Source organism: Notamacropus eugenii, chromosome 3, assembly GCF_028372415.1.
Source record: "Notamacropus eugenii isolate mMacEug1 chromosome 3, mMacEug1.pri_v2, whole genome shotgun sequence".
NCBI lineage: Eukaryota > Metazoa > Chordata > Mammalia > Diprotodontia > Macropodidae > Notamacropus > Notamacropus eugenii.
Genome location: NC_092874.1, coordinates 141332582 through 141346946, shown reverse-complemented (window position 1 = coordinate 141346946; position 14365 = coordinate 141332582). Strand labels below are relative to the sequence as shown.

The window sequence follows — 14365 nt, the reverse complement described above, 5'->3', positions numbered from 1 at the left end:
TGGGCTTCAAGAATTGATGACATAAGTCAATATTTTCTTCCACAGACCTAAACTTAATTCATTTTCCATCTGAAATGCATTATGTATTAGACTGTTGGGGAAGCAATGATGCCCAGCTCTTTCATTCATTGTAAATAAACACATACCACTTTCCTGTGTATAATTTTGTAAAAGAAACAAGAATCGAAGTCTGGATGCTATGAGAGAGAAGCCAGGGATGTAAAATACTCCAATGCCTTAGAGAACAATGGGAAAGTAAGCAAAGGTCATGATACAGGAGAGATAATATTGTCTAAAAAATGTATCAAAATTCAGAAAGTGTTACATCTATAATAACCACAACACTTTGCATTTACCTGGTGTTTGTAAAGCACCTTACATATATTATTTTAATTGATACTTACAACAAATCTGTGGCACGCACGCTATTATCACTAATTTTCAGTTGAGGAAACTAAGGCTTGGGAAGGTTAAGTGATTTGCCCAAAGTTACTAAGTGTTCGATCCAACATGTGATGCGATGCCTTCCTGATTCCTGATTCACAACACCTGGTTAGTCACAGTCTTAGTCATTTCTTTGCTGTAAGTTTGAATCTCAATTTTGAGCATATTTTTCTCCTTGGTAGGAAAAAATAAACTATCTTCAGTATTCTAATATCTGCTTTAGTGTTTGCAATGAATATTACATACTTTATCTCCTTCCTGTGATTATCATTAACCCCATTTTTCACACTCTGAGAAGGCCACACAGCTAACAAATGTTGAAGGTGGGATTCAAGCCCCACCTCCTCTTAACTCCAAGCACTCTTTCTACTGCATCATGCTATCTCTCAACAATGGAAGCCAATTGATCAGTAAGACAGTTACCAGGCATTTATTAAGCATTCATTATATGCCCTGCAGGTACCGTGCTAAGCAAAGAAAGACAAAAACATGGTCTGTACCATCCAAGACCAGACACTGAAATGAGACAACATTTAAATAAATGAGTATATACAAAAGGTATACAGAGTAGATAAAAGTAATCTAAAAGCAGAAGGCATTAGGGGATAGGGAGATCCAAAAAGGCTTCCTACATAAAGTGGAATTTAACTTGAATCTTGAAGAAAGCTCAGGAAACTGAGAGGCAGAGGTAAGAAGACACAGCCTTCCAAGCATATGGAATAACCAATCTAAAGGCGAAGAGATGAAAGACAAAAGTCAAATGTTCAAGGAGCTACAAATAGGTCAGTATATCCTAGAGCATATAGAAGAAAGTAAAGTTTAAGAAGGTTGGAAAGGTAGAAAGGGATCAGTTTAAGAAAAGTTTTAAATACTAAACAGAAGAATTTATATTTGATCCTGGAGATAATAGGGAACCACTGGAACTCTGAGCAGGGAGTGACAAGGTCAAAACTACACTTTGGAAAAAGCACCATGGTAGATGAATGGAGGATACATTGGAGTAGGGAGAGATGTGAGGCAGGAAAACCAATTAGAAAGTTATTTGTGTCTATAGGAGTAGAAAGAAGGAGATATGTAGGAGAGATATCACAGAAACAGAAATGACAAGATTTGGTAAGGAACTAAATATGTAAGCTGAGGGACAATGAGGAACTGAGAATGGATACTGACTGAGATACTTGTTGAGCCCCCAAATAGAAGTTATAGGAGAGTTCATAAGGGAAGGAGGGCATAGGGGAAAGACAATGAGTTCTGTTTTATATATGTTGAGTTTGAGGTATCCAAGGAGCAGTTGTAGATGCATAGCAATAGATCAGCAGAGAGATTAGAACTGGATATAGAGATCTGAGATGATAACTGAATCAAGAGAGATGATGTGTCCACTAAGTATAGGATAGAGTGAAAAGGGAAGGAGACCCAGGACATAGTATTAGGACATCCATGTATAAGAGGCATGAAATGGATGAATGACCAGCAAAGGAGATCAAAAAAGAGTGGTCAGACAGGTAGGTAGGTAATCAAAAGAAGGTAGTATTATGAAAGCAGAGAGAAGAGAAAGTATCTAGAAGAAGAGGGTGATTGACAGTGTCATGTGTTGTAGAAAGTTCAAGAAGAGCCAGAGTTGAGAAAAGGCTAATAGATACAGTAATTGTAAGATTATAATTTATTGTATGTGTATAGTGTTATAGTAATTGTGAGATTATTGGTAACTTTGGAGAAGGCAGTTTCAGTTAAATGATGAGGGCAGAAGCCAGACTGCAGAGGGTTTATAAGAGGAGAAGTGGAGATATCAGTTATAGATGGCTTTCTCCAGCCATTTAGCCACAAAGGGGAGGAGAGATATAAACTAATGGAAAAAAAATATAATCTATTTTATAAAAGGTTGTTTTCAGGCAGTAGATGTCTATTTTTAAAGGAAGAATAGTGACAGATATAGTGTTAGAAATAAGTGAAGTTACTTAAAATGTTATAGCCTGTGAGGTTATTATGGCTACTGTTTTCATACCCATACAACTTTCCTACATCACATAATGCAATAAAAAGAGTAGTTCCACATATTTTTAAAGTTCTAAAATAAATGTGAACCCTCACAAGGAAAAATTACTGCTGTTATCATATACAGTGATAAACTGCTCAGAAGTTTTGCATATTTAATTTGTTCAGAAGAAGTCTATTGGTTTTATTCTCTTTCTAATTAGGTTTTATTCATTTTGAAAAATCACCCTTGACAGTTCTAGCATTTCAAAAGATGGGCTTCATGTTAATCATTTGTGAATAGTGATAGATATTCTTGATTCCTTCATTATATTATATGACTTCTTTCTCTAAGAGAGGCAGCATACTATAGTGGATGGATAGAGAGCTGATCTTGGAGTCATGAAGTCTGAGGTTCAAGTCTCACTTTGTGACCATGTGCAAGTCACTGAAGCTCTCCATGACTCAGGTATAGCTATAAGATTATAAATTGCAGAGGAAGTATTAACCTGCATTGATGGAGAAAATTCTTCACCATGAACTCACTACACTGATGAAAGCAGAGGTCCTATTTTAAAAAATGTTATTCCAAAAAGGCTGTGTGATGCAAGAAGTGAAAATTATCTCCATAGGCAGCCATTGGTCGAGTCCATGATTTACCTCCCAAATCCACAACGCAGACAGTTCCTAAAGCCAGACCCCTGAGCAAAGTTTCCTTTAAAATTTGTCCTCTGGGACTAATGGTGTTATGTCACTTGTGGCTAAACCAAACGTGAAAATTGGTAGTCTGTGAGGGTCTGTATATGATTCCTTTCCCTTCTAAATTACATTGATTATTTTATCAAAGTCTCAGATACGGCTATAACAGAGGCCAAGTGACTTGACCTTTGTTAAAGAAGCCCGTTAACATTCCATAATATGTTTGATCAATAAACTGCTTCATGGTGATTTTATACAAATGATAAAAAGCCTCCAAATGCCTTTCTCAATGCATTTATTTTTATTAAGAATATTCTATCACTAGGTGTAGTTAGTGATAACAAAAACTGATGACACTGCATAACAATGGATAAATGGGATGATTTTCCCAATTGGTCTTTTTTTCCTAATTTTGTATTTTGGCCAAACTTCTGATAGCATGTTGACATCATTATGACATCATAGTACAGGCTCTACAGTCATTGTACCTGGGCTTAAATCTTATCTCTAATGTTTACTACTTGTGGGACCTTGGGCACAACACTTCAACTCCCTGGGTCTTGGTTTCCTCATCTACAAAATTAGAAAGTTGCATTAGATTGCCTCTGAAGGTTCTTCCAGCTCCTGATCTATGATCCTATGAGATTAAGAATAGGAAGAATTTGGAAAGAAGGAAAGATATTTCCCTGTCAGAAATTAGAGGGAAATAATAATAAATACTTATATTGCATTTTTATTTTGGTCCACAACTATGATTTCATTGTTTTAGAGAACTCTCAGTGAGGTAACTCCCTGATTGGCAACCATTCCGCAGCTTAGCATCTCAGAAAGCAGCCCGGGACACTGAGAGATTAAATGACAAGGTCAAGCCGCTACCAGTACGTGTCAGAGGTGATATTTGAAAACAGGTCTTCCTGACTCTGAGGCCAGTTATCTATTGTACCATGCAGCCTCTACTTACAGTATTTGACAAATATATTTCTGGGTCTTCTTTGGAGTACAGATATTGTTATCCCCATTTTGTAGATGAAGAAACAAACTCAGTGGTTATTTAACTTTTCCAAATTCACAAAGTAACTGTCAGGGAGGTCCAGGATGCTTGGGAATGGCTAATGTGGAGTGGAGACACAGGTCAGTGTAACTGAGGAGAGTAAAGGCTTCTGAGTATGTAATAGTAAGTATTCTTGTCTGTAACAATGGGCATTGAAATAAGAGGCAGTATGTGCTGTGCAGTGAGGAGCTGACACATTATATTAAAAACCATGAAGCAATAAACACACACCAGTTAAAAGTTCGCTTATGTTCTTACTATTTAAGATCGTGATGAACTAGGGCATCTCTTTAAGTAGAGAAATTTTTATTCTGAAACCCTAACTCAGTTTGTCTTTGTTTATCATCGGTTTCTCCAGCCTGATCTACTTTGACCATGAAGATCAATTTTCTTCTTTTAGCTCTTTTCTTCTTGGTCTTGATACCTTTCTCAGGTAAGATCTGATGATATTAAATGAGGTATTTAAGTATATGAGAAAGAAAAAACCTTATCTATCCAGATAAAAAAAAATTTTGATTAAAACAATGAATCTGACACATCATTTTATCTAATGAAAGGCCAGGTGAGACCTAAGTTCAAAACCCATTTCAGAAACTTGTGAGCTGTGTGAACAATGGCGAGCCACTTACCTTCTCTGATTTTTGGTCTCCTCATTTATAATACAGAGACGATCATGGTACCCATTATAACAACCTTATGTTTGTTGTGAGGTCCTATGGTGCTCGAAATGTAAAGATGTAAGTGATACCGTGTGGTGCTGTGCAGATGCATGGTTGATTTGTCATCAGATGATCTATATTCAAAAACTGGCTCAATGACCTGTATGGTCTTGGCAAGTTAATTAACTTCCCTGGGCCTCAGTTTCCTCATCTATAAAACAGAGGATTGGACTAAATGTCCTCTGAAATCCCATCTAGTTCCAAGTCTATGATCTTATAAGCAACGTACAAACTTTGAAGTAAAAGAAGCCCTTTCCAGTTCTCTTTAATCCTTGTGCTTTCCCTCTATCGTCTTCAATTTATTCTGTCTCTATCTTGTTTGTATAGAGTTTATTTGCATGTTGTCTCCTTCATTAGATTGTGAACTCCTTGAGAGTGGAGACTACTTTTTGCCTTTTTTTGTGTCCCCCTTAGTGCATGGTATATAGTAAGTGCCAAATAAAGATTTTTTGACTTGACTTACTATGTAATGATCTGCTAGTTTTAATGCAAGAAACATTTGTAAAGTGAACACTATATGCAAGACACTGTTCTAGGTGCCTAAGTGTAAAAAAACCCAAAAAACTTCACAGCTCTTGCCTTCAAAAAGCTTACTGTCTGGTAAGAGTGAGACAATACCATCAAAAATGATTAGATTCATTGGAAAAGTCAAGCAGTATGGCCTGAGAAAAATTCAAGAAGGGAAGGATCATTTCTAAGGGAAAGGGGGAATTTGAGGGGAAGGGAAAAATAGGAGGAGAAGGATGGGTGTTCATGGTGAATATACCACACGAGGCAAGCCTAGAAGGATAGGAAGTATGGGATTTGCAACAGGAAAGGCATAGAAATGGAAAAAGGTGGGATGAAATCTGGGAACTGTGAATAGCTCTGTTTGGCTGGAGTGGAAACTATATAAAAAGATTATTTCTATAGCAAACCCTACATATGGCTATATAAACTCCTTTGCCCAGTTCAGATAACAATGAAACTATTTGAAATGTTCACTTCTTCTACTCTCTCCTCTATTTGTATACACTTTTTTCTTTGTGTACTCCAATTATGAGAAATAGTAGGGTGATGAAAGGGAAACAATAGGTGATATTGGAGAGTTATAGATTTCTCTGATTTGATCCCTATAACTTGCCTATGAAATTCTGGTCTTATGCACATGCTTTTCCAGTGAGTGTGGAGGAATTGTCCTTATCACCCTCTCCTTTTCCCTTCAGTGAGATGTGTTGTTTTTTTCTGCCGTAAGTATGTTTTTTACTGACCAAGTTTTATTTTTCAAAAACATCTGTGGTCAACGCAGACAAGTATTTCCTTGTGTATATTAGTTTGCAGCATGAGTGTGCAGTAGGAGAGCTCTGGGTGTTCAGTCAATTGACTAGAAAGCTTTTTTAGTTCAGGTCTGGGGTCCCAATCCTTGGCTCCTGTTAGAGAATCTGTAACTGGGGACTTGTTTTATGAGATATCTATCATCTATTTTTGTTACAACTCTATAAGCTCTCAAAAGCAGAACTCAACAAGGGAATTTGAGACCTTTCACTACCTAAGACTAAAGGAGCCAAACTTTTACTGCTGATTCACTGCCTCTAAAGGAGTTATGGGGCCCTGTGGCTAAGCTATTTCGGCAATGGAAGGAAAAGAGAAGGAAGGAGAAGAAGGGACTAAAGAAAAAAGTCCAATCTCTGAGCTATAGAGGGCATTTTGACCTCACCCTTTCCTGGTTTATATCTGGAAGTGAAGAGTGGGTCAGCCAGTTTAATTTGTTCTCAACAGTACCACCTTCTGCTACAGCGAAATAAATATCAGCTATTTTTTTAACCTCAATAGGCCTCAGTTTCTTCATGTGCAAAATTAAGGGCTAGCTGACCTCCCCTGTTCTGAATCTACGATCTAATGTTGTGAGGTCTCTTGCAACAAAGATTCAGTATCTCTGGAAATCTACTCTACCCTTAGGTTCCATAATTCCATTTCAAAAACCTATTGCTTTCCATTAAGAATGTCATCAATCCAAATGTTAAAGATGTGGGAAAAATGAAACATTAATGCACTGTTGGTTGAGTTGTGATTTGATTCAACCATTCTGTAGAGCACTTCAGAACTATGTCCAAAGGGTTATAAAAACAATAATAAAACCTTTGACCTAGCAATACCACTACTAGTTCTGTATCCCAAAAGAGATTTTAAAAAAGGACTTACATATACAAAAATATTTATAGTAACTTTTTTCTGGGGGCAAAGAATTAGAAATTGAGGGGATGCCCATCAATTGGGGAATGGCTGAACAAAGTGTAGTATGTGGTTATAATGGAATACTATTGTGCTATAAGAAACGGTGAGCGGGGTGCTCTCAGAAAAACCTAGAAAGACTTGCATGGTCTGATGCAAAGTAAAATGTACTGTGTACAAAGTAACAGCAACATTGTAAGAGTTGTAAATGATTTAGCTCTTCTCAGCAATACGGTGATCCAAGGCAACTCTGAAGAATGTAAAAATATTACTATCCATCCCCAGAGAAAGAAGTGATGGTATCTGAATATAGACTGAATATAGATTCACTTTATTTTTCTTGAGGGTTTTGCTTTGGGTCTACTTTTTCTTTGACAACATAACTATTATGGAAATGTTTTGCATGACGACATATGAATAGCCTATATAGAATTGTTTGCCTTCTCAATGGTGGGGCGAGGGGGGGGTGTGGAAAGGGAAGAAGGGAGAGAATTTGGAACTCAAAGTTTTAAAAATGAATCTTAAAAATTGTGTTTACATGTAACTGGAGAAACAAAATACCAAATAAATAAAAAATTTTAAATCAAAAGGAGAAAAAAAGAATGCTGTCAATCAAGACTGGTTCAAAGATATAAATTGCAAAGTTGTTAAAGTTTGTCTTTAACATCTCCATCCTCTGCTTTCTATGCCCTTTGCCCCTGCAGCCACACTGTCCTTCTCATCTCCATCCTTACCAAAACCTCTTCTCAGAAAAGTATCTGGTGTCAGCTATTTATACCTTATTATAAATCTGAGGGTTACAGCTTATGTTATATCTTTCAGGGACATTTTTACTTTTAGCCTTATTTCTAATCTTAGGATGTAAGGCGTTGCCCCTTGTTAAAGGAATTTCAAGCATCATCTAGTATGTGGGAGAGCTAAGGGGGTAAGGGACCCTTCTCAAAGTTCTTGAAATCACATCACTGAAAGGGCAGAAACTGTCTCATTTTTATCTCTTTTTTTATCTCTTTTATCTCTTACTCCCAGCACGTAACACAGTCCTTCAAAGTTCAGCTCAGCTACTTCCAACTCCCAGGGCTCGTGCCTCCTTCTCAAATTAACTTGCATTTATTTTGCGTATATTTAAACAGGGCATCTCCCGTGATAGACTGTAAGATCCATGAAGGTGAAGACTATTTCATTTTCATCTTTGTATCCCCAGCCCTTTAGGCACTTGGGGACAAGAGACCTGACTTCATAGTTGCTTCTGCCTCTTAACAGCTATGTGATCATAGGCAATTGACAGTGTCTTTGTTCCTCATCTGTAAAATGGGTATAAAAATATTTGCTCTACCTAATTCACAGAACCGTTGTAAAAAAAAAAAAGGTACTTTGTAATCTTGAAGTGCTATATGTGTGTGGAATTGTTATTACTAAAGACTTTTTTCAAATTTTTTTTTTAGCCTCTCTAAAACTTACTTCCTATGTAGTTTGCAAACCTTTTCCTAAAAACTGCACTGCTGTTGTTAATGGAACAAGCTGCATTGGTGGTGAAAAGACCTGCATCTTACATCTTAGAAAGTGCTGTAAGACTAAGAAATAAAAGGACAGCTCCTGGGAAATGAAGAAATTCAGACATGATGGAGAAGATGTCTTATTCACAGTAAAAGCCTTGTGTTCTTCCTCTAATGTCCTTTCTCTAATGATTATTTACAATTTATCTGTTACATATCTTGGTTGTTCATAATTGTCTAAGGTTGACTCGACTCACTGGACTATGAGAGAGCAGAGCCCGTTGACCTTCTCTGAATCCCCTGCATTTAACACAGCGCCTTTCATTTAGTAAATGCTCATTGACTGACTGACTGACATAAAGCTGTTGATTGAGAGTTTTAGCCAAGATGAGTTAAGGTGTTTTCATCATACAACTTTCAGGTCAAGCAATAGTGCAAGCAAATTCTTTCAAATTTAATTCAGCTGGCTGGTGTAATGGATAGAGCCCAAGACCTGTAGTCAGAAAGAAAGAAATTCCAATTCAGCCTCAGAAGTTTAATAGCTGTGTAACCCTGGGCACCCATTTAATACTGCTGGTCCCCCTCAAAGTCTCAGTTTGTAAAATTGGGGAAAATATTACCCCTTACTTTCAGGGTTGTTATGAGAATAAAATGAGATATTTATAAATCTTTGTATCCTATATATGTACTTATTTATATATAAATCTTTGCTTAATAAAAATTTATAAATATTTAGAAATCTTATATTTTACAAATCTTTAAGCACTATATAAATGTTAGCTGCTACTATGATAATTATTTTCCATCCTACCAGGATTCCTCTGATTGTTCACTGCGGCATTTAGGCAACCATGGGCTCTTGAAATATGTCAGTGGAGACCATTTGAATTTGAATTAAAATATTGAACTTTCCCTTGTGACAAAGAAAAACAATTGGACAAAGACATCTCCAAGCTGGAAAGGCTTTAAGGATGAATTTGGTGCTCGTCTGCTATTAGAGGACCAGCCCACCTAAGTATGCAGAAGTTTACCACCGTTGGTGATAGCAATCAAGTAATAGTTTTCTGCTGGAGGAACTCAAAATGACTTTTTGTTAAAACCAAAGTGATCACATCTTGTATAAGAGCAGAACATTGAAGAAATTCTCAGTACATACAAGGAAAGCCTTGAGGTAATGAAGTAGTTGATAAGGGCATTATTTTTTTTAATTTCAAAAACTTTTTGCAATACATGTAAAAATATTTTTAACATTTGCATTTAAAAATTTTGATATCCAAATTCTCTCCTTCCCCCTTCATTGAAAAGGCAAGAAATTTGATAGAGGATATACATGTGCAATAATGCAAAATATTTCCATGTTAGTCATGAATTAATATTTTTAAAAAAGAAAACAATTTACAGCATTTACTTATGTTTCCTTTTTCTGGCCTCTACAATCCAAATGAGTGTATCTTGTCCTGGACAGAGCCCACAAAATAAATGAGATATGTTAGAGGATCCCTCCTACTTTCCTTGCTTTGGTACTCTTTTGTCTCTTAAGGATCTTCCTCCTAAGACTGAAAGTAGTCCTATGACTATAGAAATGCCCTTGCTGAGTGGTTCACCTTATGTCTTTTCTCCCCTTAGTATTCCATGTTTTAAAATCACCACCTCTACCTTCATTGAATTTCTTCTTCTCCTAGCTTCTACAGATGTAAGACAGTAGTCCGCATTCAACTCAATCCTGCTAGCATGAAAGAGGCTGACATTCTGCCTGGGAGACCTTGTTACCTAATTGTTTCATTAGTGGGATTTCAAATAGTATAACAAAATGAAGTGAAAATTTTGTTATTCAGTCATTTTCAACTCTTTGTTACTCTTGGGGGTTTTCTTGGCAAAGGTACTGGAGAGGTTTGCAATTTCTATTTCCTTCTTCAGCTCATTTTACAGAAGAGGAAACTGAGGCAAACAGGGTACTCCATCCACTGCACCACCTAGCTGCCTCTGTGAAAAATGGGGGGGGGGGTGTGGAATGTAAAAGAAGTATTTGGGGTTGGGCATTCTCATCACAGACTGTCACAGAGATACCACCTAGTCTATAAGATCTATTTTACTATAAGATATACTAGAACTTAACAACAACCCAACTGGCCAACAGATTCAACAATCAATTATTAATAAATATTGAATTGAATTGAACAGATCAGATGTTTTGCTATTTGACAAATGCAATAATGTAGTTCAGTAGTGTTAAACTCAAATAAAAATGAAGGGCACAAGTCCATACATAAGGATCCCTCTAGATCACATATTGGCTTAGTTTTAAAATGTAACATTATTTAGGTATTACTGTATTTTTATTCACTTCGTAAAATACATTATGCATACAAATATATCACACATACATTTTAATCTGATTCTGAATGTACTTCAGAGTGTTGTTCGCCTGGGCTGCATGTTTGACACCTCTGATATCACTGATTTCTTTGGGGAGAAATATCATAAAATATGTGCAGAAAATAAAAGCAAATGTGTGATTCTCATTGAATTATTTTTCTGTAATCAATAGAGTTGTCATTTTTCTGACATTGATTATGTTAGAATTATTTACTAAGTTGTTTGTCATAAAAACGTTACTTTATGCCGTAGGGGCAGCATAGAATAGTAGAAAGACTAGAGGTCAGAAAACCCGTGTCTTGTACCTAGTAAACATTTATTAAACATTTGTTAAAACATACTCTATTGAGGTCTTTTGTCTTTACTTCACAGTCATTTTCTACTTCCCTTCCATATTGAACTTTCTCTTGTAACAAAGAAAAACAATCAGGCAAAGACATCTGATAGAGATACCTTATCTGGGAAGCTATATATGAACAAGGTATACGTGAAGAGATCTGAGGAGGATGTTTCATTATCTATTCTTCAAGACCTTCTCTGGTTTTTTAGGTTGCTCAGAGTTTGACTTCCTGATCTACTGTCAATATATCTGATCTAGCCAACACAACACTGGCCTTATAGCTCTAGGAAGCCAAAGATAGGAATAAAAAGATTTAATATATGCCAAAATACTCACAGTAACATTCACTGTGGTAGCAAAGAACTGGAAACAAAATGTGTACCCACTGATTGGGAAATGACTATACAAACTAATGCATTATAATATTATTCTGCAATAAAAAATGATGGACATGAGAATTTCTGAAAAACAAGAATATTTGCATGATGAAAATAAGCTAAACCAAGAGAAAAATATCCATAACTATTTCAGTAATATAAATGAAAAGATAATAAATATTTATGAATTAATAAATAAATGAGTTCTGACTCTGCTGTTTGCTAGTTTTATGAGTGTTGAAGTCACTGGATCTCAGTTTCATCATCTGAAAGTGGGTATAATAATTCTTATGACCTCATAAGTAAGGATCAAATGAAATAAAACCCATAAAATAGTTTTAATTATTAAATGCTGTATACATGTAAGCTTTTATTATTCCCAGGAAAACTTATTTTCAATATATATAACAAATGATGAATAATTCACTTCAAAAGGAAGAGAAAGGCTAAGTTTCTTATACTTTTACTGCTATTTTTAAAAAATCAGACAGCAAAAGATCTGCAGCTAGTGTTTACATTGGGTATATTTGTGTCCAAAGAGTTAATTTTGGCAAACGATAGAGAAGTAAGGTTATAACTGCTAATCCTATCAACTAATTGCAACCTTTTTTTAAAGACAAACTTTTCTACCAAAAGAAAAGGAAAAGTAATAAGAATTTACATAGATCTTATTATGTGCCAGACCTTGCTAAGTGTTTCTAACAAATATTATCTCATTTGACCCTCACATCAACCCTGAGAGGTAGGTACTATTCTTATGTCCATAATAAAGTTGAAAAAACTGAGGCAAAGACAGGTTAAATAACTTACCCAGGGTCACACAGCTAATAAGTGAAGCTAGATTTGAACTCAGATCTTGCTGACTCCAGGCCCCACACTGTATCCACTTCATTACCAGCTGCCTATAACAAGCTATAAAATACAGTGTTGTTTACTGTGTTATAGCTCAGTGGAGAAAAAAAAATTTAAATAGATTTTAAACAAAGTCAGGGGCTAAATGACAAGGGTGTTGGATTTGGAGTCAGGAAGACCTAATTTCAAAACTGAACTCTGACACTTGCCAGTTTTATGACCATGGATAAATCACTTAACCTTTTAATCTCCGGCAAGTCTCCAAATAGCAATCTAGTAGAAGGAGTTTTCATATTGAGGAAATTACAAGGGAGTGAACTAATTGTTGCTAGAAATTGACATCACAAATATCTAAAAAAAATAAGCATTTATTAAATATCTACTATAAGCTGGGCACTATATTGAGTTCTGGGGATACGTAGATAAAAATTGGAACAGTCCCTGCCTTCACATAGTTTGTATTCTCTCTGGGGAGAGCATGTAAGCACATACATATGTAAGCATACACCAAATATACACAAGGTTCTGGAGGAAGGGAAGATGATGGGTCTATATGACAATTTGCACTTAAGGTTATAAAGAACTTACTTCTCCACAGCAACCTCATGAGAGAGAAGTAGTTGTCAGAATTATTACTGAATTTCCAATTCACTTATGGAATTATTAATAAATTAATTGTGTCCCAAATGAAGAAAAAATTCTCCTGGGAGGGGACACAAGGTTCAGTCACCCACTCTTGCTTTCTATCCATGAAGTCATTGCACCATGATGGCTCCCAGTTATGTGTGGCAATGAATAATGGACAGTGTCAGTCTTGGTCTTCCTGGATCATGACCAAAGGAATGGGATAAGCAGGGGGTTTCCTTTGGGTCAAGGTGGAGGCAGGCACACAGAGTTTTTTGGATACTCATGGGAAAAGACCACAACAGCAGCAAGCAAAGTGCAATGCATCAATCACACTTTAATATAGCGAAGAGAGTATAAACGTAAAAAGCACAGAAAATACAGAGGGAAACATCAGGGGGTATGGAGACAGGCGTCATAGGGTTGGGGGAATTGGGTGGTGGAGGGAAGTAGCAGCAACGAAGAGAATGGGGAAGAAGAGGGGCACAGAGAGTCACTTAGGCAACCTCAGAGCACTTGGGAGCACTTGGGCAACATGGACCAGGTGGAAGAGGGCTGGGACTGGGGCAGGAGTTTGGGGTCTCATTTTTATAGGGTTTTGATGGTGGGGACAGACTAAAATGTAACCTCACCACCTCAGGCTTTGTTCATTTATTCACATAATTTCAAAGTTATGAGCACCACGTAAGGGATACTTCATTAACATAACACTTTGCTAGTATAAGTATTTATCAGTATATGTAAGAAATGCTTTAGCCACTGCACAGCTGCATTAAAACACTTTAGCTTTCCTTAAATTGTCTTCTATTGCACTAGGTTGGACCCTGTCCATTCTTCTGGTGGTGATTATGCCACAAATCAGATAAAATAAAATGTATCAGGAGTTTCAAGCTCTGACTAACCATTACAAAGGACAATCAGGATACCTGTAAAAATTTCTCATTTCAATTTTTCCAGTATTTTTTTTCAAGAAAATGATTTCCTAGCTACTTACTGAAATCCCCTTTGTAATGAACATTTAAAAGATATTGGCTCTATCTTGTCTAATATAAACTAATTTGTTTGTGAGAGAAAAAGTAAAATAATGAAGTGAACATCAGATCTCCTTTCAATAAATACTGTCACAAATGAATATAGATAGATAACATAGTAGATAACAAAAAGAAATCCATATCCTGTCATATACCCACTTATTTCAAGCCATA

The 14365-nt window shown here is 36.2% G+C and overlaps 1 long non-coding RNA gene and 1 pseudogene across 7 annotated transcripts in view; one reads left to right on the top strand and one right to left on the bottom strand.

Annotated features, from left to right (window-relative positions):
- The window catches only part of LOC140533362 (ribose-phosphate pyrophosphokinase 2 pseudogene), a 52835-nt pseudogene that overhangs the window by 33232 nt on the left and 5238 nt on the right, over positions 1-14365 (bottom strand). For 2 of the 6 annotated variants that reach the window (XR_011976891.1, XR_011976889.1), the window contains exon 1: positions 4079-4238. The exons of 3 other annotated variants lie outside the window; for them this stretch is intronic. The product of XR_011976891.1 is annotated as a ribose-phosphate pyrophosphokinase 2 pseudogene, transcript variant X5 (transcript). Of the gene's footprint in view, positions 1-4078; positions 4256-14365 lie in introns of those variants that run through there. One more of the 6 variants, XR_011976892.1, reaches the window with a different exon arrangement.
- Positions 4288-8766, top strand: LOC140533363 (uncharacterized). Its single transcript, XR_011976893.1, has 2 exons — positions 4288-4601; positions 8541-8766. It is a non-coding gene; the product is annotated as an uncharacterized lncRNA (long non-coding RNA).